This window comes from Quercus lobata, chromosome 2, assembly GCF_001633185.2.
Source record: "Quercus lobata isolate SW786 chromosome 2, ValleyOak3.0 Primary Assembly, whole genome shotgun sequence".
Lineage (NCBI taxonomy): Eukaryota > Viridiplantae > Streptophyta > Magnoliopsida > Fagales > Fagaceae > Quercus > Quercus lobata.
This window is the reverse complement of record NC_044905.1, coordinates 80678263-80689594: the sequence shown is the minus strand read 5'-3', so window position 1 is coordinate 80689594 and position 11332 is coordinate 80678263. Positions and strand designations below refer to the sequence as shown.

The 11332-nt window shown below is 36.4% G+C and overlaps 1 pseudogene; it reads left to right on the top strand.

Annotated features, from left to right (window-relative positions):
* Nucleotides 1-457: 457 nt before the first annotated feature.
* LOC115976819 lies at nt 458-10545 on the top strand (annotated as a pseudogene).
* Nucleotides 10546-11332: the final 787 nt, after the last annotated feature.

The following is an 11332-nucleotide window of genomic DNA, read 5'->3' as shown; positions in this document are numbered from 1 at the left end:
GAGTTACACTATTTTTCTTTAAGAAATATTCAATTTGTGGTGTCAAAAGCATGGATTTCTTGAGTAGAACTTATGTCAACTGAAATATCTTGCCATAATTAAAACTCTTTTTTTTTTTTTTTTTTTTTTTTTGGGGTGATGGATCTGGATCTTTCAGGATACTGCTGGTAGTGGTAACTGGTAAGAGTATTGAAGTCTGTACATGTTCGGCTCACTTAAAACAAAAAAAAAAAAAAGAAGAAGAAGAAGAAGAAGATAAATTACAAAATTATTCTCCATCTTTTAAACTATATCTCAATTTGTTCCCTAACTTTTTTCTTGCAATGTTAATTAAGTCATAACTGTTATCTTTGGATGGAAAAACTTATGTGCCAAATAGAATAATAAAAAAATATATTTTCTATGCCACATCGTATTAAAATATATATATATATATATATTTATTAGAACCCCTAACTGCCTCTCTCTTGTCTGGGAATATTTGTGTGATCTTGAATCTTCATGCTCTTTGAAATGTTGATGTTGCCTCTGTTGCCATGCTTCTCATAGTAACTACTTTACTCTATTCCTCTTCTCTTTCTCTATTTTGTTTTCGGTATTTGAAGGAGCAATGTTTCTGGGTTTGTGGGTGGTTTTTCTATGAAGTTTATTGCGGATTTCGGTTGTGAAATTTCCTGGGTTGGTTGGGTTTTACAGAGGGATTCGGTTTATTTTTTTGGGTTTTTTTTCAAGGTGTTTCATGAGGGTTCTTATGGTTAGTTTTTGGAGTTGTTTTTCTATTTTAAAAGGTATTGTGAGAATTTTTCTGGGCTGATTTCCTATGAAGTTTGGCTAAGAATTTCGTGTCCTGTGTTATGTTTGCAATGAGGTTTTAATTGAATTTTTCTGGGTTCATAGGGACTGTTTTTAGTGATATTTTCAATGGTTTTTTTTTTTTTTTTTGTATGGGTATTTTTAGAGTTGTTTCACTAGTTTTCTATGGGTCTTTGTTGATGATAGAGATGGGAACAAAAAAAATTGCTTTTAAAATACTTTACCATTCTTAAGATAGAAGACTAAGACATATAATAGTGGATGTATTGTTCCAACCAAACTGCAGAATTTCTTTTCCCAAAAAGGCACGCCATCTTTCCATTCTGGAGGAGGTACAGGATCGTAAACTCTAGGAGGCAACCTTGGAGCTCGTCAATGACTGAAAGTTATAATTGCCCATTACACCCAAACCGAAATGCACAAAACCCAAAACCCAACAAAGAAAATGAAGAAAACCCACCGTATAATACTTGAGGTAGACATAGATATAATTACTTTACAAGTTTTTGTTATAAAAAAAAAAAAAAAAATTACTATATAAGTTTTATATATCTTTTATAATTATGCCTTGTCCATGGATATCACATAGCATGTGATGAAAATTTACAATAGTGAGAGAGTTACTTGTATCTAAGCGAGAACTTCATCTGAATATATGTATTTAGTGGTACAGGACAAATCTCGGATGAATTAGAATTTTCCCTAGACTATTTCATGTGTGAACTTTTAATTTGTTTTTATTTTATTTTGACGTGGAAATATAGTTGGCAGCTGATATGGCATGAATTTTTATTATTATTATTTCATTTGACATATCAATATTTTTCATCCGAGTAATAACAGTAGAGACTAAATTGACATGAACTTGAAAAGGTTAAGAAACAATTTGACACAAGTTAGAGATTAGAGACTAAATTGAAATATGGTGTAAAGGATAAGAACTTACTTTGTAATTTATCCTAAATAATATTTAGTCTATCTTCATCAATTTAGTTAATGTTCTATATAAATTTTTATTTACGATTTATTATTCTCATGGTATAATATGACTTAAGGATTCTACAAGTTTTATTGCGCACATAGGCCCCACAAAATTTATGATATTTTTAACATCACTTAATTTTTTGAGTCTTCTTAAAAGTGGAGGAAATTTTTTTTTATAGCCCACATTTAAAAAATAAATAATTTATTCACTTGTTTTGGGGTCTTTCTTTATCAGGAGCTCTGGGCTTTGGGCTGGCCCTAAGCCTGTAAGTAGTTACATTCATATTTGGTATATAATTTAATCCTAAGTACTTTTTCTCTAAGGTAAATAAATATATATATATATATATATTTGGTATATAATTTAATCCTGAGTACTTTTTCTCTAAGGTAAATATATATATATATATATATATATATATTTCTATCCTTAAAGTACCTGAGGCTCAATTTTCATTAGATTATTTTATTTATCTCTAAACTATTGAAAATATTACACTTTATGTTCTTCCCTTTACTTTTATTAACTTTCTATCTTTCATATCTAACAGAAAATCTAAGTGGAATCGAGGGTGGAGCCAAGAGTCAAGTGGAGGCAATTGTCCTTGACCCTGCAAAAAAATTATTAAACAATTTGTATGTTAATCTATCTCTCTCCTCCCCCCCCCCCCCCCTTCCCCCACCAACCCTCTTAAAATTGAAAAATTTTAGTTTTTTTTAATGGATTGCTTTATATATATATATATATATTTTTTTTTTTTTTCCATTTATATAATGACCAATGACGGGCTATTGTTTCTTTCTTCATTTATAAAATAAAAGGAAAATCTTCCATATTTTATACATTTGTTTTAAAGGATAAAAACCTTATATAAAAGGAAAAAAAAGGTAACATAAAAATAAAAATAAAGAAGCAAGAATTTTAATCGGAAGATATTAAAAAAAAGAATATTATTATTACCTTTAAAGTGATAAAAATGATAAAAAGAATCTTAAATTCTTAATGTGGTAATTTATTTTTCTTTAGTAAAATTTGTGCATAAGTATTAAAATAAAGGAGAATTATATAGTATAAACTCCCAAGATTAATATTGTTTTCAAGTTAAACTCTAAAATTTCAAGTACATATATATATATATATATATATATATATTGTAAGGACGCGATTCGTGGCGGACCTTAACGGTGTCGGGTTCGCACGTAAAAAGGCCCAAACAATATCATTTGTAGAGCGTGGGTTTGGAAGGCTAGGCCTTGATCGACAGGCGGTGGGTTTTTCGCGGTGTTCATACAAGGTTAAGTTTTCCTTTACCCCTGGAGTTTTTCTCCTGGAGGTGGGCTGGGAGGCTCTGGTTTTTGGCCATTTTTCCCCGCCCCTACATTGGTGCACCTTCCTTTTTATTATATAGTCCGTCTTGGCTGATCCTGTCCCTCCACTTGTAGGTCAGGCAGGAGCTTATCTCTATATCCATCCCATCAACCGTCTCGTCTAACTTTCTATTAGTTGCATGGATCAAAACTTACACCGTCCAAACGTCTTTTCTCATTAATCAGTTCTGGGTATTGGCAGGTGAATTTACTGAAGAGAGGACGCATTTTCCTTGGTCCAATTTCACACCCTGCTTCTCTATGGGCCCCATTCCGTCCACATCCCCTTGAGGGGGCTGTTTGGGGATTGCCTCCACCAAGGTGTTGGTCTTCCCATTGAAGTTTTGGAATGCCGAGGACAGGGTAAGTTCTCAGCCGTTCCCCTTGCTACCCCGGCCACTGATCATTCGTCCTCGGCAAGATACCTCCTCGACATGGGCCCTGGGCCCAGATAGAGTTTGGGCCGGATTGCCGACCTCTCGGACCCACAATAGCCCCTCAAAATCCTGCTATCCGTCTCCTCGGACGGATAGGAGGGTTTTGATGACATCAGAGATCCGCCAATGCCTATCAATCCTTGTCATCTATCGACTCCCGAGGTTTTTCACCTAACAAGCATGCAAGGCCTTGGTTCTGTCCAAAACTTGTGATTTTTTCTTTTTTGTACTTGGTTTCCCCATAGGCTTGAGTCCGAGGACCATGCAAGGCCTTGGTTCTGTCCAAAACTTGTGATTTTTTCTTTTTTGTACTTGGTTTCCCCATTGGTTCTGTCCAAAACTTTGATTTTTTACTTGGTTTTCACATAGGCTTGAGTCCGAGGACCTGCAATGCCTTGGTTCTGTCCAAAACCTAGTTTTCCTCATCCAGGTAGTTGGTTTCCCCATAGGCTTGAGTCCGAGGACTATGCAATGCCTTGGTTCTGTCCAAAACCTAGTTTTCCTCATCCAGGTAGTTGGTTTCCCCATGGGCTTGAGTCCGTGGACCATGCAATGCCTTGGTTCTGTCCAAAACCTAGTTTTCCTCATCCAGATAGTTGGTTTCCTCATAGGCTTGAGTCCGAGGACTATGCAATGCCTTGGTTCTGTCCAAAACCTAGTTTTCCTCATCCAGGTAGTTGGTTTCCCCATGGGCTTGAGTCCGTGGACCATGCAATGCCTTGGTTCTGTCCAAAACCTAGTTTTCTTCATCCAGGTAGTTGGTTTCCCCATGGGCTTGAGTCCGTGGACCATGCAATGCCTTGGTTCTGTCTAAAACCTAGTTTTCCTCATCCAGGTAGTTGGTTTCCCTATAGGCTTGAGTCCGAGGACTATGCAATGCCTTGGTTCTGTCCAAAACCTAGTTTTCCTCATCCAGGTAGTTGGTGGGCTTGAGTCCGTGGACCATGCAATGCCTTGGTTTCTGTCCAAATAACCTATTTTCCTATCCAGGTAGTAGGTTTCCCCATAGCCTTGAGTCCCGAGGACTATGCAATGCCTTGGTTCTGTCCAAAACCTAGTTTTCCTCATCCAGGTAGTTGGTTTCCCCATGGGCTTGAGTCCGAGGACTATGCAATGCCTTGGTTCTGTCCAAAACCTAGTTTTCCTCATCCAAGTAGTTGGTTTCCCCATGGGCTTGAGTCCGAGGACTATGCAATGCCTTGGTTCTGTCCAAAACCTAGTTTTCCTCGTCCAGGTAGTTGGTTTCCCCATAGGCTTGAGTCCGAGGACCATGCAATGCCTTGATTCTGTCCAAAACCTAGTTTTCTTCATCCAGGTAGTTGGTTTCCCCATAGGCTTGAGTCCGAGGACTATGCAATGCCTTGGTTCTGTCCAAAACCTAGTTTTCTTCATCCAGGTAGTTGGTTTCCCCATAGGCTTGAGTCCCGAGGACTATGCAATGCCTTGGTTCTGTCCAAAACCTAGTTTTTCTTCATCCAGGTAGTTGGTTTCCCCATGGGCTTGAGTCCGTGGACCATGCAATGCCTTGGTTCTGTCCAAAACCTAGTTTTCTTCATCCAGGTAGTTGGTTTCCCCATGGGCTTGAGTCCGTGGACCATGCAATGCCTTGGTTCTGTCCAAAACCTAGTTTTCCTCATCCAGGTAGTTGGTTTCCCCATAGGCTTGAGTCCGAGGACTATGCAATACCTTGGTTCTGTCTAAAACCTAGTTTTCTTCATCTAGGTAGTTGGTTTCCCCATGGGCTTGAGTCCGTGGACCATGCAATGCCTTGGTTCTGTCCAAAACCTAGTTTTTCTCATCCAGGTAGTTGGTTTCCCCATAGGCTTGAGTCCATGGACCATGCAATGCCTTGGTTCTGTCCAAAACCTAGTTTTCCTCATCCAGGTAGTTGGTTTCCCCATAGGCTTGAGTCCGTGGACCATGCAATGCCTTGGTTCTGTCCAAAACCCGCTGGCTTCCTGCAATGCCTTGGTTCTGTCCAAAACCTAGTTTTCTCATCCAGGTAGTTGGTTTCCCCATAGGCTTGAGTCCGAGGACTATGCAATGCCTTGGTTCTGTCCAAAACCTAGTTTTCCTCATCCAGGTAGTTGGTTTCCCCATAGGCTTGAGTCCGTGGACCATGCAATGCCTTGGTTCTGTCCAAAACCTAGTTTTCCTCATCCAGGTAGTTGGTTTCCTCATAGGCTTGAGTCCGAGGACTATGCAATGCCTTGGTTCTGTCCAAAACCTAGTTTTCTTCATCCAGGTAGTTGGTTTCCCCATGGGCTTGAATCCGTGGACCATGCAATGCCTTGGTTCTGTCCAAAACCTAGTTTTCTCTTTGTGTGGGATCTTGGCTTTAGGAGAGTTAGCTCCTCAGCCAAGCCCCTAATCAAGAAACGTAGCCCCTAGCAGAACTTTATACTAGAACTCTATAATCAACGGTTAGAAATAACGAAGAAACTCTATCGACCCACATCCTATACCAACACACAAGCCTTTCCCACAGACGGCGCCAATTGTAAGGACGCGATTCGTGGCGGACCTTAACGGTGTTGGGTTCGCACGTAAAAAGGCCCAAACAATATCATTTGTAGAGCGTGGGTTTGGAAGGCTAGGCCTTGATCGACAGGCGGTGGGTTTTTCACGGTGTTCATACAAGGTTAAGTTTTCCTTCACCCCTGGAGTCTTTCTCCTGGAGGTGGGCTGGGAGGCTCTGGTTTTTGGCCATTTTTCCCCGCCCCTACATTGGTGCACCTTCCTTTTTATTATATAGTCCGTCTTGGCTGATCCTGTCCCTCCACTTGTAGGTCAGGCAGGAGCTTATCTCTATATACATCCCATCAACCGTCTCGTCTAACTTTCTATTAGTTGCATGGATCGAAGCTTACACCGTCCAAACGTCTTTTCTCATTAATCAGTTCTGGGTATTGGCAGGTGCATTTACTGAAGAGAGGACGCATTTTCCTTGGTCCAATTTCACACCCTGCTTCCCTATGGGCCCCATTCCGTCCACATTCCCTTGAGGGGGCTGTTTGGGGATTGCCTCCACCAAGGTGTTGGTCTTCCCATTGAAGCTTTGGAATGCCGAGGACAGGATAAGTTCTCAGCCGTTCCCCTTGCTACCCCGGCCACTGATCATTCGTCCTCGGCAAGATTCCTCCTCGGCATGGGCCCTGGGCCCAGATAGAGTTTGGACCGGATTGCCAACCTCTAGGACCCACATATATATATTCACAGTTTAGTTTTAAAAATGCTACGATTTGATCATTTAATGTGAGTCTTTATTAACTAAAATACCATAATTCACATGACTTGTATTTAAAGTTTGTCTACATCGCATATGTTTTTTCAATAGATTTTCTTATTATTAAAATATTCCTCAGTATATTCACATGTTTTATTATTCAAATTTGTCCAAAGAATTCTGAAATTTTGGGGTCAGAAGAAGAAAAGACCATTTTTCTTCCACAAACAATTTTAGTTTTCAAAGAAGGGAAATAATAAACGCAAGATGTAGAATTTCTCATTCATAATTGCAAAAACCAAGATGGTTGTGAAACCCACTCTAAATTTATCCCACTTAAATTCCTAATCTTCCTTATTAATGGACCATGTCTTTTTAGGGTGTCCCAATGCACATGGTGTTACTAGGTTGGGCTGATCAAATTATAATTTGTGATCAGCACTTAATTGCTTATATTATTTAGCTTATTTTAAAAAATACGCGATGTGAGACTTAGCACATACCCATATAATACACACTTATATAATTCAATCTACATAATTAATTCAGGGTATCACGAGATTGACCACCCAATGGCCACAAATAGCCAACTAATAGTAAAGATTCGCTACTCATTACTCAATGGCCAAGATTGAGGAACCATGCCACAAATGAGAGTAGAAAGAGATTCAGTGGCTAGTGCTTTTTTTTTTTTTTTCCTGTTTATTTTATTAATAAAGACCAATACGAGAGGCAAATATATATATATATATATATATATATATGTGTGTATATATATTAAAATATTTTTCACAATTTATTGGGGTGGCAAGTTTTGATTGACGCAATACTATTTGTATATCAACTCACTACGAAACTACTTTTATTATACATTAATTACAACATGCAATCTCAATAGTTGAAAAAAAAAATGTGAATATTTTTTTGTCATTAGACTTAATAAACAGTGAACTTAAAAAAAAAAAGAAAAAAAAGAAAGATTGGATTGCAACAATAATAGCCAGATTTTGTAAGTTAGTATAACAATATGAAATGTTGGCGATCTCTAAGCTAGTTGGATGGAGCATATTTTGAGGAAAAACTAGCTAGAAGCAATATCAATCAATATATATACATATATATATATATATATATATATATATATATATATATATATAGAGAAGTAAAGATCTCATGTGGGGAAGCATAAAGTTCTGCCAAGTGACGTATTTTATGTAAAGAGAATTGAAATATTCTCAAGTGTCACATCAGAAATAAGAACAAATTAAATATTGACTCTTTGTTTCATTTGATTCAATGTTTCAAGACTTTTCTAATTAAAAAATAAATATTCTTTGTATCATTTGATTCAATATTTCTAGGCTTTTCATCATTTACACATACATACAAAACTCATTGTATTTTAATTCACAATTTCACCTCTTGCACTTCTACCCCTTTATGTATACCTACCCATAGCCATTCATGTCATCCCATATCAAATACACATAGACCAAAAACAATGTCATTTACTTTCAATCTTTTGACAACACCTACCTAGCTCTAATATTGTTATTTCATCTAATCCTAACCTGTATGAGTTGGTTACAATCGAGGAATAAGGGCTTACATTTTATATTGAGTGACAACAATAGTTACGATTTTGATGTTAAGTTGATTTATGAGTTTTGTAAATAATGTGATTGACTGTGGGTATTTGGGATGTATATTTTATTTTAGAATTAAGGAAAAAGAGAAAGACACATTCCATATCAACTTTTATTTTATAATATTCCTCCAAAGTTATTTTTGTATATTATTTCTCATTATATCAATTGAATAATTATAGTGGATATGTATGTGTAATTTATAATTGTTGTTTTTTATGATGAACTCATTATTAATAAAGTTTTATAACAATTATGATATAATACATATACAACATTCTCCAAAACCATCTTACATAAAACATTATAACATTATTCGTGCATTGCATGGGTAACTTACTAGTTTGGTTTAAAAAGCCAGGAAGCAAGTTCCATGTGAATGTTCTAAGTGTTCTACTCATATTTTTATCTTTAACTCTTTTTTTTTCTTTTCTGTTTGAAGAGAATTGTGCCTCAAAATAAAATCTGTTTTGGTTTGTTATTCCTTTCCTTCTTTCATTTTTTTTTTTTTTTTGGATTCATTCTAGAAGCAGCAATTTTGAAGAGAGATAAAGGAAAGGGGAAACAGAACCAAAACATGGCAGTGGATAGAGGACATCATGTTACAATTGATATTGAAAAAATGGTATCTTCGATAAAAGATGTCCATGTCGACCAAATGTTGCATCTTCAAAACCCCCATCATACTTCGCAGGTTAAATGTAAAAGCTTATGTTCCGGATGCATTTTCTTTTGGGCCTTTCCATCATGGCGACGGTCCAAGGCTGAAGGCCACAAAAAAGATTAAAATTAAGTATTTGCAAGGCCTTCTTTCTCGATCACACTCTCCGAAGGAAAGGTTGAGGAATTTAGTCAATTCCGTCATGGATGTGGAGAAAGAGGCTCGTGAGTGTTATGCTAAGCCAATTGATTGCGAAACAAATGATTTTGTACAAATTCTGGTTATTGATGGGTGCTTCATTATTGAGTTGCTACGCAAGTTTGCTTTTAGAACACTTAGAAGAAAAAGATGACCCAATTTTCACCATGTCTTGTATGCTAGAATTTCTATACCATGACTTGATATTGCTAGAAAACCAAGTACCGTGGATGGTACTTAAGCTTTTGTTCAACATGACCACCGGCCCTGAACACCGCTATCCCTTATCCGAACTTGCCCAAATATTTTTTTGTAACATTTTCTCACGCAAACCACTTCATATAGATTCCCCTAATTATATCGAAAACATCATGCATATCCTCGACCTGATTAGAAAATGGATGATTTCATTAATTGAAGAAGATGAAGAAAGCTCAGAGTTGTTTTCATAGGAGCCCATTCCTTCTGCCACAAGCCTTGCAGAGGCTGGAATCAAATTCAAACCGGGTAAGTCCAAAAGCATCTTGGGCATAAAATTTGATAAGGGGGTCCTGGAAATCCCTTCATTACTAATTCAAGAGACAACGGAAACCACCATTCGGAATCTCATCAGCTTTGAACAATGCTACACAGAATGTGACGCGAGGTTCACTTCCTATGCCATACTCATAGACAGCCTCATTAACAATGCTCAGGACGCAGAATTACTCGGCAAGAATAAGATAGTTTATAACTGGTTGAGTCCAGAGGACACAGCGAAATTCTTCAACAAGCTTTATTACGATACTTATGTCAACAAATACTATTACGGAAAACTTTCCAGGAACCTGAATTCGTATTGCGAACAGAGGTGGCCACAATGGCGTGCTGTGCTTGTGCGCAATTATTTCGGCACTCCATGGGCTATTCTTTCAACAATGGCCGCTGTCATCCTACTAATCCTCTCTTTTCTACAAACTTGGTACACCATAACCTAGTATTACAACCTTCGAAACTGGTGATATATTAGTGATATGTCAATGATCGCTGCTACAAATGTTATTACATACTAGCTTGTAATCTCCTCCATACACATGGATGTATTTATAAATAAACAAAACTTGTGAGTCCTTTTCTTCTTGCTCTTTTGTTTGGATTAGGAGGTCTTGCAACTCTGCTGCCCACGAGGCTGCAAAGTTTGCCTTATACTCCGACGCATCTTTTTGTTTTTTTATTAAGGATAGTCTACCAGCAGTACTCGTTGCTACTGCTATTGTAAGGTAGACTCCCCCCCTGTTCTTCTTCTTTCTTGTTAAATGAATTGAAGATATTAAATAAAAAAAATAAAAAAACTTGTTTGCAACCTTTGCACAAAGCATTGAACAATATTGATAAAATGTCAATATTAGTTTGAATTTTGTTAAATTCTAAATCACTGTTATTAAAAGAAAAAAATGTTGGTTATTAATTATTATAAATATATCTATACTATTAATAACAAGATTCCCTGTTTGGGTTTTATCATTTTGTATATTAAAATATCCTTATACAAATTCTTAAACTCTCTAAAACACCCATATCTTTAAGTTAAATAATTTTAAATTAAAAAACACAAATGAGTTAAAAAGAGTAATTTGTTATTCCTAAGTTTTAGGCTTTTCCGATCCCTTTCTTTTCTCTATCTAAATTACCATCTTTTATTTTAAATTCAAAATTTCAAACTTTAAACCCATAGAGAAATATCCTAAAAATTAGGATACTATCTTTATCTCACTTTTAAACATTATGACATTAAACAAAAAAAAAAAGCCTCATCACACGTGCAAACGTGCGAAGCATGTGTGATGAGGCTAGTGTTGTATAACCAACTTGATAGTATGAAACACTATGGCTGATAACAATCTTTTTTGAAAAGAAATAAAGTAATGAAATTATCATTTTTAATTAGTTTTTTTTATAATAAAAAAAATCAATTTTCAAAACTACATTTAGAATAATTAAGTAACACAAATTTTGTTAA